This window comes from Sciurus carolinensis, chromosome 3, assembly GCF_902686445.1.
Source record: "Sciurus carolinensis chromosome 3, mSciCar1.2, whole genome shotgun sequence".
Lineage (NCBI taxonomy): Eukaryota > Metazoa > Chordata > Mammalia > Rodentia > Sciuridae > Sciurus > Sciurus carolinensis.
The window spans coordinates 44,155,766-44,172,215 of record NC_062215.1 but is presented as its reverse complement, the minus strand read 5'-3'; the positions used below and the strand labels follow the sequence as shown (position 1 = coordinate 44,172,215).

At 41.6% G+C, this 16,450-nt stretch overlaps 1 pseudogene; it reads left to right on the top strand.

The window, feature by feature from the left end:
• Positions 1 to 2,075, top strand: part of LOC124979314 (cytochrome c oxidase subunit 4 isoform 1, mitochondrial-like) — a 78,726-nt pseudogene extending 76,651 nt beyond the window's left edge.
• Positions 2,076 to 16,450: the final 14,375 nt, after the last annotated feature.

Here is a 16,450-nt window from a genome sequence, read left to right as displayed (position 1 = left end):
TACCTACCCTTTATTTATAATGGTATTTCATTGAAAGAGAAGATCAATAAAACATCCAATACGAATGAAGGACACAGTCCTCCCACCCACAAACGGTGCCCTACCTGGGAAGGACTCATCCTTCCAGTTTTCCCTTCCTGTGCAGGCCTGTGGATTCTTAGTGGCTGGGTAGGGAGCAGGTTGAGACCTGAGCTCTTCTATCACATGTCCACACTGGGGACAAAGCCTCAACAAACCTCCATGGTGTATTGTCAGAGGGTGAAATTTCACAATGGTAGCAGCCTCTGGACCCATTCCAATTTTCCATGTCCTACACAGTTGAAGGGGACGTCGGCATCTATAAAACTCATACTTTCAGATGAATCTCTGGGGGTGAGGGGGTTTCCACACCCCGTGTGGATCATGGGAAGAGTTTCTGTCAGAGGAAGAGGGTGCCAGTGATCAATTAATTACTAACACACTTAACTAATCAATAAACATAAAATCCAACACTTTTCAAATGGAAGAGATTGTGACAGATTGGGCCACCTAACAAGATGGAGGCCCCCACCTTCACCTTTATTTATAGTCACATAGCTAAAGGGGCCCAGACTGGGAGGGGGCATCTTCTGTGAGGAACAGAATGGGATAGAGTTAGAATAGCCATTTGTTTAGAGAATTAGCATATCCTCAGGGGTGAGCCACCCTGTATAGGGCCACTTACTCCTCCCTATCTGAAACAGTCTCCCATGACTGCCAGTACCTGGGAGTTCTGACTCTGGATCCCATGGCTCAGCCAAGCCTGATTCTGCTAAACATAGATGACTCCCCACAGATCTCTAGGTCTGGACTTTTCAGTTCCCAATGAACACACCTCATCAAGACACTGACCACAGTTTCCACATCTGACATCCCTTCCGTGAGTGGAGATCTGATGGGGAACAAAGGGGCTGCAGTGACCCTGGAGCTGAGACCTGAGGACAAGGGCTGGGGGAATCACCCAGCACTGGAAGACACCATGGTACCTGGCAGGCAACCAGGGGACTGGGAAGGCCTCACCCCAGCCCCTTTTCCCTCACCAGTTAATTTCTCAGCCAAGCAGCAAGGCCCTGAATCCTGGACATAAGAGGAGGCACTTTTGGCCATATCCTGGTTGCTCTCCCTCCAGCCATGGAGTTTCTCACTCACAAAAACTCTTCAAAAGGCAGGTTGTCAGGTTATAGAACAGCCCTTGAATGGGAAGGAGCCAAGAGCAATTTTCATTTGTAACAGCAAAGCTACCTTCAGCATGTGTAAGCAGGCGATGCCTTTACAGAGCACAGGAGATACTCAGGAAAGCATCTAGAAGGCCAAAGTACCAAACCTTAAATGAAAAGCTCAACTTCAAACAAGCCCCTGGGCTCCTCTATCAGCAACCTCCACCACAGACCACTGCCCACGAACATTGTGCAAAATGAAACATGTTACAACAAACATATATTTTAAAACTGAATAGACATGAAATCTACAAAACAGGTCAACATAAAAATAAAGAAAGTGAGCCAGGAGTTGTGGTGCTCCACATAATCCCAGCAATTCAGGAGGCTCAGGCAGAACAATCTAAGTTCAAGGCCAACCTCAGCCATTTAGCAAGAGCCCCAGTAACTTATACTTAGCAAGACCATGCCTCCCTCCTTGGCTCATGTCTGGAATACTACATAGCTGGTCAAGACATTAGCCAGCTCAACATGCCAGGCCCATATGCGGGACACAAAGCTTCTGGAATTACTGGAGCACCCACTGTCCACAGACCCTGAAGGAGAGAGGACTAGGGTGGCTGCCTGTGAGTATGTAGGGAGATCAGACTGGGTACTCAGCATAGAGCTTCCAGAAGTGTGGGTGGGGCAGGGACAATGAGAAACAGCAATCATTGGTTGGATGCAGTCTGGGAATTCCACCAGGCTATGTTTTTGTGTGGAGTTTTCACTGAGAGAAGGTGGACATTATCTAGTGCCTAGAAGGAATATGAACATTTTCTGATCTTTTCTCCTCTTGCAGTTGCAGGGCCACCTCCAGCACTTTCTGCAGTTCCAGCTGCTGATCCATCACCACATTGAGCACCAGAGGGAGACTCACTGCCAGAAACCCCTTCACACCAGCTCCAGATGTGAGCTCCTGGAGTGCCAGCTCTTCAGCTCCACCTCCGACCTGCTATGCCCAGAGCAGCCCAATCCTCCCTTACCATTTCATTTCTTTTCCTATTTCTTTTACTTGCTTATTTTTATTTGTTTATGATTGATTTTAAATAAAATTTAGTATTTTACTCATTTTGAAACATTTACTTCCTTGCATTTTTTTTCTATTTTTTTTTTCTGCCTGGGACCCAGGGGTGCTTAACAACTAAGCCACATCCTCGCTACTTTTGATTTCTTTTATTTTGAGACAGGGTCTCACTAAGTTGCTTAGTTACTAACTAAATTGCTGAGGCTGACCTTGGATTTTCAATCCTAATCCTCACCCTCTCAAGTCATGGGATTAGATGTGAGTTCTGCTCACCTGCCCAGTTCCGGGTATTTTCAATATTGTTCAACTGTCACCACTGTCTGGTTCAGAACATTTTCCTCAGTCAAGTCCCGCCCCATTCTCCTCCTCCTAGTCCCCAGCAACCACTCATCAATCTATGCATGTGATTTGCCTATTCTGGATTTATCACATCAATGCAGTCAGATTTCTATTTGGCTATATAGTATTGGGAGGGGCTGGCTAAGTTCAACTTTGGTTAGAAGGGAACACACCAGATAGGTCTAAGTTCTTAAGTGAAAAAGAAAAACTCTCTAGACAATGCCTCCAGAACTTTGGGGTTGGAAATGTTTATCTAGGACACAAAAGTCAGAAACCACAAAGGAAATGACTGACTGCTAATGGCAACACAAAAGCAACAACAACATAGATGATAGACCACAGATGAGTGTTACTTAGACCTTCAGGCAGACAAAGGGTTAATACTGTGGGGGCACACAGAACCCTCAGGAGTCAAATTTTTTAAGTGGGACAAGGGAAAGGATTCTGCGATTCAAAAGGCAATCAATGTAGATGGGCTGTAAGAGAAACAGCTCAACCTGAGTGTCAATATAAATATGCACATTACTGAGATGAACATGTGAACCCCATTGACCAGGCAAACTTTAAGCTCATACTTAACAGGACTGGGGAGAGTATGGGAGGTGAAGGCCTGTGCGAATATGCTGGGATAGATAACCAGTGATACTCCTCTCTCAGAGAATCACTGGGCACCGCATTTGGATACCATAGGTCAAAGTTCTAAAAGTTGTGTGTGCTTTTCGACCAATGCTCTAATGCCAGGTACTGTTTCTTCCAGACCTAGCTGAAATAACAAGGAACTGGAGATGGCCTCGAGTTCAAGATCCTCCTGTTGCAGCCTACAAAGCAGCTGGGATTACAGGTGTGAACCACCTTGCCTAGGTTTAACAATTTTAAAATATGCTCATTCTCGCAGGACACAATCCTGAGTCATTCCCCCAGAAAATTCACGTGTGGTCAGAGCAACCATGATGAACACCAGAGGTAACCCTATCATTGGGCAAACTTAGAGTATTTAGAGAACCCCTCCCAGAAGTTCAAGGGCAGGCAAGTCAACTTCTTTCTCCTTTCTATCATAGGTCTTTTTGGTTGTGGTTCTTTTTCTTGGGTAACACTGGGGACAGGGAGTTGGGGATAGTGTCAAGAGGTTTTTGAGGGCTGGGGAGATAGCTCAGTCAGTAGAGTGCTTACCTTGTAAGCACAAGGCCCTGGGTTCAATCCCCAGCACAAAAAAAAAAAAAAACAAAGAGGTTTTCGACTCTACTTCTCAGTGCACTTGATCAGTATTATCAGTACATTAAGATGTTAACAATTTTCTCATACTAGACAAAGGGGCCAAAATGTGCCATGGAGAAAAGATAGCCTCTTCAACAAATGGTGCTGGGAGAATTGGAAATCCATATGCAACAGAATGAAACTAAATCCATATCTCTCACCATGCACGAAACTAAACTCAAAATGGATTAAGGACCTCGGAATCAGACCAGAGACCTTGCATCTTATAGAAGAAAAAGTAGGTCCAGAGCTTCAACATGTCGGCTTAGGACCAGACTTCCTTAACAGGACTCCCAGAGCGCAAGAAATAAAAACAAGAATCAATAACTGGGATAGATTCAAACTAAAAAGCTTTCTCTCAGCAAAGGAAACTATCAGCAATCGAAGAAAGAGCCTACAGAGTGGGAGAAAATCTTTGCCAATCATACTTCAGATAGAGCGCTAATCTCCAGAATCTATAAAGAACTCAAAAAACTCTACACCAAGAATGCAAATCATCCAATCGACAAATGGGCTAAGGAAATGAATAGACACTTCACAGAAGAAGATCTACAAGCAATCAACAAACATATGGAAAAATGTTCAACATCTCTAGTAATAAGAGAAATGCAAATCAAAACCACCCTAAGATTCCATCTCACCCCAATTAGAATGGCGATTATCAAGAATACAAGCAACAACAGGTGTTGGCGAGGATGTGGGGAGAAAGGTACACTCATACATTGCTGGTGGGGTTGCAAATTAGCGCAGCCACTCTGGAAAGCAGTGTGGAGACTCCTTAGAAAACTTGGAATGGAACCACCATTTGACCCAGCTATCCCACTCCTTGGCCTATACCCAAAGGACTTAAAATCGGCATATTACAAAGATACAGCCACATCAATGTTCATAGCTGCTCAGTTCACAATAGCCAGATTGTGGAACCCACCTAGATGTCCTTCAATTGATGAATGGATAAAGAAACTGTGGTATATATATACACAATGGAATATTACTCAGCCATAAAGAATGATAAAATTATGGCATTTGCGGCAAATGGATGAAATTGGAGAATATCATGCTAAGTGAGATAAGCCAATCTCAAAAAACCAAAGGACGAATGATCTCGCTAATAAGTGGATGATGACACATAATGGGGGGTGGGAGGGGTTAGTGTTAGGGTTAGAGTTAGGATAAGGGAGGGGGCAAGAATGGAGGAAGGAAGGACTGTCTAGAGGGGAAAAGAGGGGTGGGAGGGGTGGGGGGAAGGAAAAAAAATAACAGAATGAATCAAACAACAGTATCCTATGTAAATTTATGATTACACAAATGGTATGCCTTTACGCCATGTACAAACAGAGAAACAACATGTATCCCATTTGTTTACAATAAAAAAAAAGATGTTACCAACAAGACTAGGGTCATACCACAGAGTATGGCAGCTGTGGCCTCATAAGAGGAGTCAAGGACTCTGCCACTCCAAGTGTATGAAAAAAATTCAACATCATTAGCAATCAGGGAAATGAAAATCAAAACTCCTCAGAGATGTCATCTCACACCAGCCACAATGGCGGGCATCAAGAATACAAACAATAGTAAATTCTGGTGAGGATGTGAAGAAAAACAAGCACTTTTCACTGTTGCTGGGATGGTCAATTAGTACAACCACAGTGGACATCAGGAAGACTCTTCAAAAGACTAGGCATGGAACCAGCTATAGCACTCCTCAGTATATATCCTGAAAAATCAAACTCTTCTTACAACAGTGATACGTGCATACCCACGTTTACAGCAGCACAAATCACAAAAGCCAAACTATGGAACCAGTCAACACTTCAATCAATAGATGAATGAATAAATAAAATGTGGTATAGATACAACATAAGTTTTATTCAGCCATCGAGAAAGATCTAACTATATCACTTCCAGAAAAATGGATGGGCTTTGAGCCCATTATCTTAAGAAAAATAAGACAAACTCGGAAGATCAAGGGTCATATGTTTTGTCTCAAGTGCAGAAGCTTGTGGGGGAAATAAAGGAAAAGAATGGTGGCGAGGGAGTAATCTCATAAAAATCCCAGAGACACCAGAAGGGACACAAAGGGCTGGAGTGTGGAGAGGGAGGTAGGAATTATTTGGGAATAGAACACAGCAATGAAAAGGAATGAACTGTTGCAAAATTATATTGTTATGTTGGGTGCTGGTATGAACATGTAACAACAAATCCCATCATTATGTACAACTATAATGTAACAATAAAATGTGGGAAAATAAAACAAATATGCAGAACTGTTTTACATTTTCACACACAAAAAAGGACACTGGCAGATTAATAGTCTCCCACTGTGTCATTAATGATCAGTCCAGCTCATCACATCAGATGTACAAGATGTCTCCCAGGGCAAGACCACTCAGGTTTCCAAACTTTCATTGGATCTTGGGTTTTAAAAGCAGAAGTGGTCTCAGCCATACGTGGTTTCACTCTTCCAAGCAACAGCTGGGACCCAAGTAAGATGTAACAGCAAAACTTGCTTCGAGACTCATTCAAAGTGTTAACATAATATTACATTTCTCTCACCGTATAATTCACCCTTTCATCCTTTACTTCCAGCTATTAACTATTTTTATTTCACATTTGCATCAAAATTTTTCCACCCTTGAGAGGGACATAAAGGGAAGCTACTTTGCTAGTCTCCACTGCTGTCATCAGAATCCTAGTTAACAAACTGCCTTTCCCCACCCATCCCCGTCCATTCCCATTCATTCAGGGTGGGACTACTTATGCACAAAGAGAGTGGCTAGCTCAACCACTAGTTAACAGACATGGACTGCAAACCCCAATTTTTCCAAATTGCTTCATAAAAGCAAAAACCAATTTATGAAACCTTTAGAAATTGTATCATGGTTTAAAAATCAAAAGAATATAAATATAATTGGACCATCATGATCTCCACAAGGAAAAAATTATTATTTGTACCAGGATCCTCTCATGGGAAATATCCCACAGGCATATGAAAATCTTCCACAATTGCTCTTTATTAAATCTCCCATATGCAACCTCCCCAGTGGACACCACTGCTTGGTCCCTCATGTTGAATAAAACCCAACATGGTGGATATAGATAAAGGAAGAGGTGGGGGAAATACAGAGTAAATCATACGTGCTTTGCAGGGGATGCTCCTTCTGTGTGCAGTGTCTTCTTTCTCCAACTATGGAACTCTCATTCATACTTCAAAGCCCATTTTAAATGGCATCAACTTCAAGAAAATTGACCCAAGTCTCCCCATTTTTCCAACAAAACCACTGCTGCCTGTGGCCACACAGAGGAAAACACACTTTCCAAAGTCATTAACATCTCATATCTCTGTGAGCTTGGGCAAGACTTTCTGTAAAATGGAATGAACACAAAGCACTTAGTGCATTGCCTGGAACACAGCAGATGCTCAACAAAATGACACTAAATTCTTTCATTACTTTTGCCATTAACACCCCCACCTCTGAATTCCCACAATCACCACGTCTATATCATCCATTCCACTAATTCACTATTTACCTGGATGGGCTTGTTCTGCTAATTAGCAACCCATGTGTGGGCACCTCTTTTTCTTGACTATGTTGCAAGATCTCTGGGAAGTGCATGGTATACTTTCATAACCCACACAGCTGTGAAACAGTACGAACACATAATATATGCTAAATATCTGTCACATAAATTCTTAAAGCTTTGACTAAAATTATAGGTGCTTATTTTGCTTGGCAAAAGGACAAATAACATTTGAACTTACACTCTTCTTTCCAAGATTAATTATTGTGGGTCTTATAATCATAAAAGTCCCTCTAAAGTCTCCCCTTATAATAGCAGAAGCCATCAATTTAACAAAATCATCAGATATATCAACAATTAATCTACTCTTTACAGAGGGGCCATTGGTTGCATTTCAGCTTTCCAGCTGCATGGTGGGGCTGGATTTAGGTGGAATATTCAGTTTGGTTTCTAGCTCTCTGCCAGCACTGCAAGCTCTATGAAATGACAATTAAATGATAATGTAGCTAATATAAATACAGACAGAGACAGAGATATGCTGAGAGCATCTAACCCAGTTCCGGGGATATTTAAATTCTTAATACACAATGGCTCTAAAACTGAAAGGAAAGTAGACTACATAGTTGAAAGGGGGCTTGAGCCCCAGCTTTGCCACTTGTCATCAAGGTGATACTGGGCAAGTCATTAACTCTCATTGATCTCCAGTTTTCTCATAAGCAAAATGGAGATTAAAGTACCTGCATGCAGGGAAATGTCAGGACTGAATGAGACACACCTATAAGTGAGAGCTGTTCAAATCAATTCAACCCAACCTCCCTGCCTGGAGCATCCCTTCCTCTGCTTCTGCCAGCATTTGTTCATTCAATGCAAAGACCATTAACTAACCACCTACTGTGTGCCAGAAATCACACTTGGCACTGGAGATAGTGAGAGTGCCTGGCCTAGTGAAGCTCATACACAGTCAGACCCAGATAATCAGCCAAAGAGAAATGGCAAGAGCCTGACAGAAGGTGATGCAGGGGAACAAAGGGACATAAAGGAGGGTGGGAGACCCAACAGAGCCTGGGTAGAGGGGGTGGAGGGGGTCACCAAAGGACTTCACCTAAGGGGTGTGTATGGGCCTTCATGCAATCTGGCTCAGTGTCCACCCATCCATCTATGTCCTGCGTGGCCATACAGGACGGCAATTCTACTGCCAGCATCCCTGGTAGTTCTGTAAGATGGATGGTTTCAGAGATGACCTCAAGGCTAAAGGAGGATGTGTTAGTTTCACAGAGCAGCCAGAGCAAAGTGCAGTAGCCTCCCCACCCCCATTACCAATGGGAGTGCCTTCTAAGCCCGAAGAAGGCTCCAAAGCATAGATAGCACCAAACCCTGTGTGGGTTTTTTTCTTCTATATATAACCTACCTATGATAAAGTTTAATTTATAAATTAGGCATAATAAGATTGAGATTAACAATAACAATAAAATAGAACAATTATAATAATAGACTGTACTACAAGTTATTTAAAACTTACAAACCCTCTTTCTGCATTGTTCAGATCAAGGTTGACATGGGTATACAGAAAGCCAAATCATGGATAAGGGGCAACTATGGACCACAAGTTGGTGGGGGTCTTTAACTACACAAATCTATTGTCTCACAATTCGGAAGACTGGAAATTCGAGATCAAAGTGTTGGCAGGGTTGTTCCTTCTAACAGCTGCAGAAGAGACTCTGTTTCAAGTTTCTTCCCCTGCTTTTGGTGGGTTGCTGGCAACCCTTGGCATTCTGGGTTGGTAGAAATGCCACCCAGATCTCTGACTTTCTGTCTCCGTGTCCTTCTCCCCAAGTGTTTCTGTTCAAATTTCTCCTTTATGTAAGGACATTTATCATATTGGATTGGGTCCATCCAAATCCACCTCTTATCTAACTGTATTAGCAATGACCCTGATTCCAAATATTGTCACATTCTAAGACACTGGGGGTTAGGACTTCAACTATGTAAATTTTGATGAGATTTGAGTCAAGACTTAATAGATCAAGTCTAAACCCTCTTCCCATTACTGCTGGTGGCTATCCCTGCACTCTGGGCAGTGCCAGATGGTTCCAGAATGAGTAGTTAGCTCCTGTTCCCATGTACTCTCCTCACACTCCTAGAAACAGTCTCATGGTACCCTGTCAGAATTATCAGTATCAGATGGCAAGGGTCACAACCCATGGGGACCCTTCTCAAACATGTTGATTCTAAAACTCTAACCTCTCCCTTCTCCTTCCAGCCCTATGGTATAATTAGCTATTTTATGCCCATCAAGGGCAGCCTCTGGAATGGCCTTGTCCCTGGCCATTCCTGGTTCACATCCATATGTAATTCCCACTCCTGGAGCAGAGGGGTGGACTTTCTGACTCACTCCTACTAGCAGAGGTGATGTGACTTCTGAGACTCAGTAATGACACTATGGCCTCCAACATGGCTTTTCTCTTGCTCACATGCTCTGATGAAGCTGGGGCCATGTTGTGAACTTCTCCATGGAGATGCCCACCTGGAAGGAACTGAGGGAGTCCTCCAGGCAATGAAAATGATAAACCAAATTCTCTAGTCCAAGCATCCTACAAGGGACTGCCAAGGAAAGCTTGAGTGAGCTTGGAAGCAGATCCTTCCCCAGGTTGAGACACTGGATGAGACTACAGGCCTCAGCTGACCCTCAATGGTTGCTTTGTGAAGCATCCTGAGGCAGAGGATTCAGTGAAGCCATGCCAGCTTCCAGGCTCACAGAAAAGATGAGATAATGAATGTTGTTTGGGTTAAGAATGTAGTTTTTGCTTTTGTGTGTGGGGGGGGAGTGTTATGCAGAAATGTGAGCTAATCCAGTGCAGTTACTATGTATTAGCTCAGTGTTCCCACTTTACTCTTTCATCTTTCAATAGGTATTTAACAAATTCCCTATATTAAATTGACTGTTATAATTTCTGTTTTCCAGATTAGATGTTGACTGGCATAAGAGGACATCTAAGCTATGACTTAAGGACAACTGTGGGTTAACAGAGCACCAGGATAGGAAGAGCATTTCAAGAATAGACAACAACATATTCAAAGGTTCAGGCACCATTCATTCATTAAACCTATTTACTGAGCACCTAACTCTGTTCCTGGCCGAGTACCAGGTGAAGCAAATGAAGTCATGCATGAGAGAACCAAGTCCTGGCTTCATGAAGACTGCTTTGGCACACTAAGAACAAGGCATCCATGACACAAAGGCTAACAACAGGACATCTGAGACAGCAGACACCCAAGGCTTCCTTGCAAGTGAGCAGGCACTGCCCTTGCCTTACTCAGTCTAGGCGTGAGATAAGTAACCACCTCTGAGCTTTGGCTTTTCACTGGCAAAACACACATAACCTGCTCTCCTCTCACAAGACTGTGGTACTGATCAAATTAGGGTTGGAGGCTTAAAATCAGCTTTCTAGAGAAGACAGAACACTGAAGGCAGGGTAGCTCTACTTTTAACAACTCGAGCTCCAAACTTAGAATGATCAAGACTTTCATCTGCCCAAGTGGCCAACAGAGGAGCTGGTTGCAGCCATGACCGGGGTTAACAAGATTCAACAAAGAGCATGTTGCTTCTGGCCCCAATCAGCAGGTTGCTGGTCATTGATAAAATACAGGTTGCAATATAAAAAGCAACCTCCTTCATGGCCTCTGTCCCATAAATTATCAACCATCAAGGACTACTGAATTACCTTTGGAAGCTGGATGCACCAAGCTGAAAGGCTGCTTAATAAGGTTTCCTTTTAAATAATTCAGTGTAGAAAGCTGAGTTTGAGAAATGGGGTCTTTGCACCAGCTCAGCCCCATCCATGCCATCTCTGCCAGCTGCTTTCAAGATAAACACGTTTTCTTATGAGCTGCCAAGGTGTCTGTGAGGAAGGAAGAAAATTCATTGCCAGGCTCCAAAGAAGTACCTACTATTGCTTTAGGTCTACATACTGGTTTCATTTTAGCAGCAATAGTTTGGTATTCACTATTTATAGGACTACTAAGAATAGCTATCATTTTTTACTGTTTTCCCCACTCATAAGCAAGTTCCTCCAGGGTAGGGATTTAATACTGGTCCAACCTGGGATTTACACTGTCCATATTATCATTTGGTACATGGCAAGTACCTCGTGCATATTTGTTGAAAGAATTTACAAATGAATAATCAATGTAACACCAAAATTTAGCTATCATTTATTAAGCACACTCTATGTGAAAGGCAATGTGCAAAGCAATCACATGAAAGAATCACGTGAGATGAGTCCTGTTACTCCCTCCATTTGATTGATGACATGAAGCCCAGAGAGGGGACATGACTTTCTCAACATCATGCAGCTAGTCAATGTTGGAGCTGGGACTAAAACCCATGCTCTAAGCAAACTTTTTTTTTTTTTTTTTGGGTAAAGGGTCAACTAGTAAATATTTTAGGTTTTGCAAAACCATAAGGTCTCCATTGCAACTACCCTCCTATGTTCCTGTAATGCAAAGGCAGCCAAGGACAATAAGTAAATGGATGAACATCACTGTGTTCCAATAAAACTTTATTTACACAAGCAGGTAGCAGGCCAGATTTATTCCATGGACCACAGTATGGTTCCCTGGCCCCTAGGATACTGGGGATTGAACATAGTGGTATTCTGTCACTAAGCTGCATAGTTCTTTTTATTTTTAGTTTTTAATTTTGAGATAGGGTCTCCTAAGTTGCTGACCTACAATATTCCTGCCTCAGCCTCCTGAATCACTGAAATTACAGGCTTGTTACACCATTTTCAGCAACAACCTCTACTCTTAACAGTTACATGGCATTAACTATCTCCATTTATACTTTGCATCTTCCTCCACTTACCTGTTTCTAGAAAATGTATTGGCTTTTCATGGAGTTACTTATTCTTTATTTGATTCCTTTATAATTCCTTTATTGCTTCCACTTAAAGAAGTGAGAATTAAGACAAGTATGTCCGCAATCGTGCTGGGTCCAAAACCCCTGAAGTCTCATTAAAAAACTAAATAAACACCTTGGAATTTTGAGCCTGAGTGATCTTTCTTCTCCTTCTCCTCCTCCTATTCAGGTCCCTAAACAGAGAATCCAACTGGATCAATTACCATCCCACTATGAGTGTGCATAGAGCAAGCCACTTCAGGTTTAAACCATCCTCTTTCACTGAACTGTGCTGTGGTCACAAACAACTCCATTACTCCATTATTCCAGAACTGAAGAAGGGACAACTATTCTCAGGCATGAGACAAAGGAGAACAGTTTTAGGATCACTTTTGATTCCTTCAGTTTTGGTTCAGGCATGACATTCATGTCTACTGAGTCCACTGACCAAAGCAAGTCATGTAGTCAGGTATGACATCAGTGGTACAGGACATATCCTTATGAGGGAGGGACACAAGAAAGGAGATCGAGTTGTAGATGGGTCTACTGACTAAAGAAAGACTCTGACATCTAGTAGGTAGAGGTCAGAGATGCAGCTACACATCCAATAAATCATGGGACAACAAATAATCCCATTAACCCAAAATATCAAGCAAATATTTTCAATATCTGATATATTTATCACAGTGGTTCTCAATTCCCTCTCTTCCTCAGGGAACACTTGGTAATGTGTGGAGGCTTCCACAACAGAGAAGACACTGGGCATCTAGGAGGTAGTGCCCAAGAATGCTGTTAAAACTTCCTACAATATGTAGGAGACACCCAAAATAAAAAATTATCCCACTCAAAACACCAATAGCGCTGAAATTCAAAAATCATACTCTATTACAGGAGGCAACTGGGCACCTCCATTCATTCATTGGATTCATTCATTCACTCACTCACTCACTCATCATTGGTCAATGATTTATTGAATGTCTGCTAAGTTCCAGGCACTGTGCTAGGCCCTCAAGATATAATAGGAGATAAAATAAACAGAATTTGTGCTTAAGTGGAATTTATAGTCCACTTGGAAAGGCAGACATTACTCATACAAGTGTTTCTTTATAAACTTAAAAAAAAATGAATAGAACAGATTCTGTGAGAGTCCATAGCAATCTGTTGGGAAAGGAATGGAGGAGAAAGGTTAGGGATGTCTTTCCCAAGAAAGTAACAAGAATTCTGAAGGAATTTTCAGATAAAGAGGAGGGAGAAGAGTGTTCTCGATGGAGAGTGGGTAAGAAAATGCTCTTGGAAGATCGAAATGCTCAGGGAGATGAACACACACAAAGTCAGGAGTGAGTGGCATATGATGCAGTTGAAGACAGCAGGGACCAGATCCCCCAGGGATTTGTAGAGCAGCTGAGTTTGATCTTTCTCTTGTGAACAGTGAGATGCCACCAGCAGGTTTTAAGCAGGATGTCAATCAAATACTTTGCATTTGGGGTAGATCACTCAGGCTGCAACTGGAGGATGCACATGGGGAAGGGTGTGGAGTGGATGCAGACAGACCTGCCAGCAGACTTGCAAACTTCCAAGCAACAAATGAGGGGAGCTCAGAGCAGGGTGGCGGTGAGAAAGACGGAAAAAATAGAATGTCTGAGAACTAATTAGGAGGTGAAGAGAGAGGAAAACTGAAAAAAACAACATGAGAATGATTCAGTATTCAAAATCTCTTCTAGTATGTGAGAGGTTTAACAAGAACCATTAGGTATGAAAAGGAAATGAAAGTTATCCAAAATGGAAAAGAAGTAGCCTATGTTACTACCTTTAAATAAAACCTGCTCTACATATCCTTGCCTCCGTGTGTTTCTCTGGTGTTATACTTCAACATTTTTTTTTGCAGTGCTGAGGATTGAACTCAGGGCCTTGTGCTTGCAATGCAAGCACTCTACCAACTGAACCATATCCCCAGCCCATACTTCAACATTTGAGGAAGCAGAACTCGACACCGATAACCCGCAGTATCAGCAACACTTCACGATATCAAGAGATGGAGACACTGCAGATCAGCATCATTTGAGAAACTGTTGAACTCATTCCTCATGCAAAAGCGTCCAAGAAATCATGGAATTTTCCTTAAATCTATTCATCCCATGTGTCTCCCTCATTGCCTCTCATCTACTCAAGTACTCTTCTCAGGTTTTCATTCTGTTAAAATATACATAACCTGAAATTTAATTCTCTTTAAGTGCTCAGTTCAGTGTCTTTAAGTGCACTGTTGTGCAGCCATCATTCAATGTCTCTCCACACTGAAACTGGGAACCTATAAAACAGTAACTCCCCATTGCTCTAATCCTGGAAACTCCATTCTACTTTGTGTCTATGAATTAAGTACTCCAGGTACCTCAGATGAGTGGAATCCAGGCAATATTTTCCCTCTTGTATCTGTCTTATTTCACTTAGGATTATCTGTGGGGTAGCATGGGTAAGAATTTTAAAAGTTCAATAACATTCCCTTGTATTACAAGCAACATTTTGTTTCTGCATTCATTCTTTGTTGGACATTTGGGTTTTCATGCTTTTTCTCTTATGGTTAATAATACTAAGAACATGGGCTCCTATCAGATAAAGTGGTCTTCAAGACAACATCATTCAAAATGGAGAAAAATTGAAAGCATTCCCTCTAGAAACCAGAACAAGATAAGGATGCTGTCTTTCATCACTTCTATTCAACATAGTCTTTGAAAACCTAGCCAGAGCAATTAGGGAAAAGAAAGAAATTAAAGGGATATGAATAGAAAAAGAACAGGGTAAACTATCCCTGTGCTGAGGACATGAGGACTTAGGCATTTCTTCTGGTGGTGTTTTTTATAGTGTGGATGCTTCTCAAAATTTGTGTCTTTCACCTAGATTATATAATTTTGTAGTGCACACTAGTTCAGTTTGTTCTTACAACAATTTCTGTATCTGTAAGGTTAGTAGTAAACTCCCAGGTGCTCTTTTTTCTAATGTTCACTCTTTCTCCTTTTTGTGGTCAGCCTAGCTAACACTTTGCAATTTTGTTCATCTTCTCAAAGAACCACCTTTTAATTTTCTTGACTTTTGCTTCTTAATTCTCTACTTCTTTTACTTCTGTTTTAACCTTACCTTATACTCCTCTTCCTGGTTTGGGGTTTAGTTTACTTTTGAGTTCCTTAATGAGTAAATTGTTAACCTGAGACATTTCTTCTTTGTTCATGTAGGTATATACAGCTATAAATTTGTGAGGGCTGCTTTCACAAGTTTTGTATGAAGTGGTTATAATTTCCTTGCTAAATATTTCTAACATGTTTTTTATTTCTCCCTGGGCATTTGCTTGCTTAAGAGTAAGTTTTTCTCCTAACTACATACTGTGAATTTTCCAGTATTCTTTCTGGCTCTGTTTTCTTTTCATTGAGCTTCTAAATGATCCATTGAGTGATTTCAACTTTTAAAAATTTATTGAGAATTTTTGTGTGGCTTACTGTGTGGTCAATTCCAGAGTTTCATGGCTCATGTGTTCTCTGTGGTCAGTGCAGTGACCTAGGGATATTTCTTAGGTCTACACGGTGTACAGCACTGTTCTAGACCTCCATTTCTATGCTGATATTGTTTAGACCATCAATTACTGAAAGGGAGGGATTCACATCTCTATCTCTTCTTGTAAAAATGTCAATTTCTCCCTTCAAAATCTGCAGTAGTTGTTTCTAAGTACAATTATGTTTATAATTGTTACCTCTTCCTGATGGATTGTCTGTTAGTGATGAATAATAGTCTTATCTCTTCTAATAATGTCTGTCTTCAAGTCTGCTTTGTCTGATGTTAGGAAAGCCACCCAGTGCCCTTTTGTTACAGTTTGCATTAAGTAGTTTTTCCATCCATTATTTGAAGCCTATTTGTGTCTTCAGTCTACAACAAGTCTCATGCAGATAGCATTTGGTGGGCTTCCCACCATGCTCCCTAAAATAAGTCCTATGTATTCTCTCATGACTTCACATCTTATTCAAAAAAAATAGAAGGCTTCGGTGAGGTTAACAATGTACCTGAGGGAAAAGCAGCTGTCACTCATGACTAGTGAGGATACAGGGGTGACTGGTCACTTCAGTGTTGTGAAAAAAGCCTAGATTCTGTGTTTAGATTTGGATATATAGCAGTCTTTTTTAGAAAATGATTTCAGATTCATTTAGTGAACAGAAA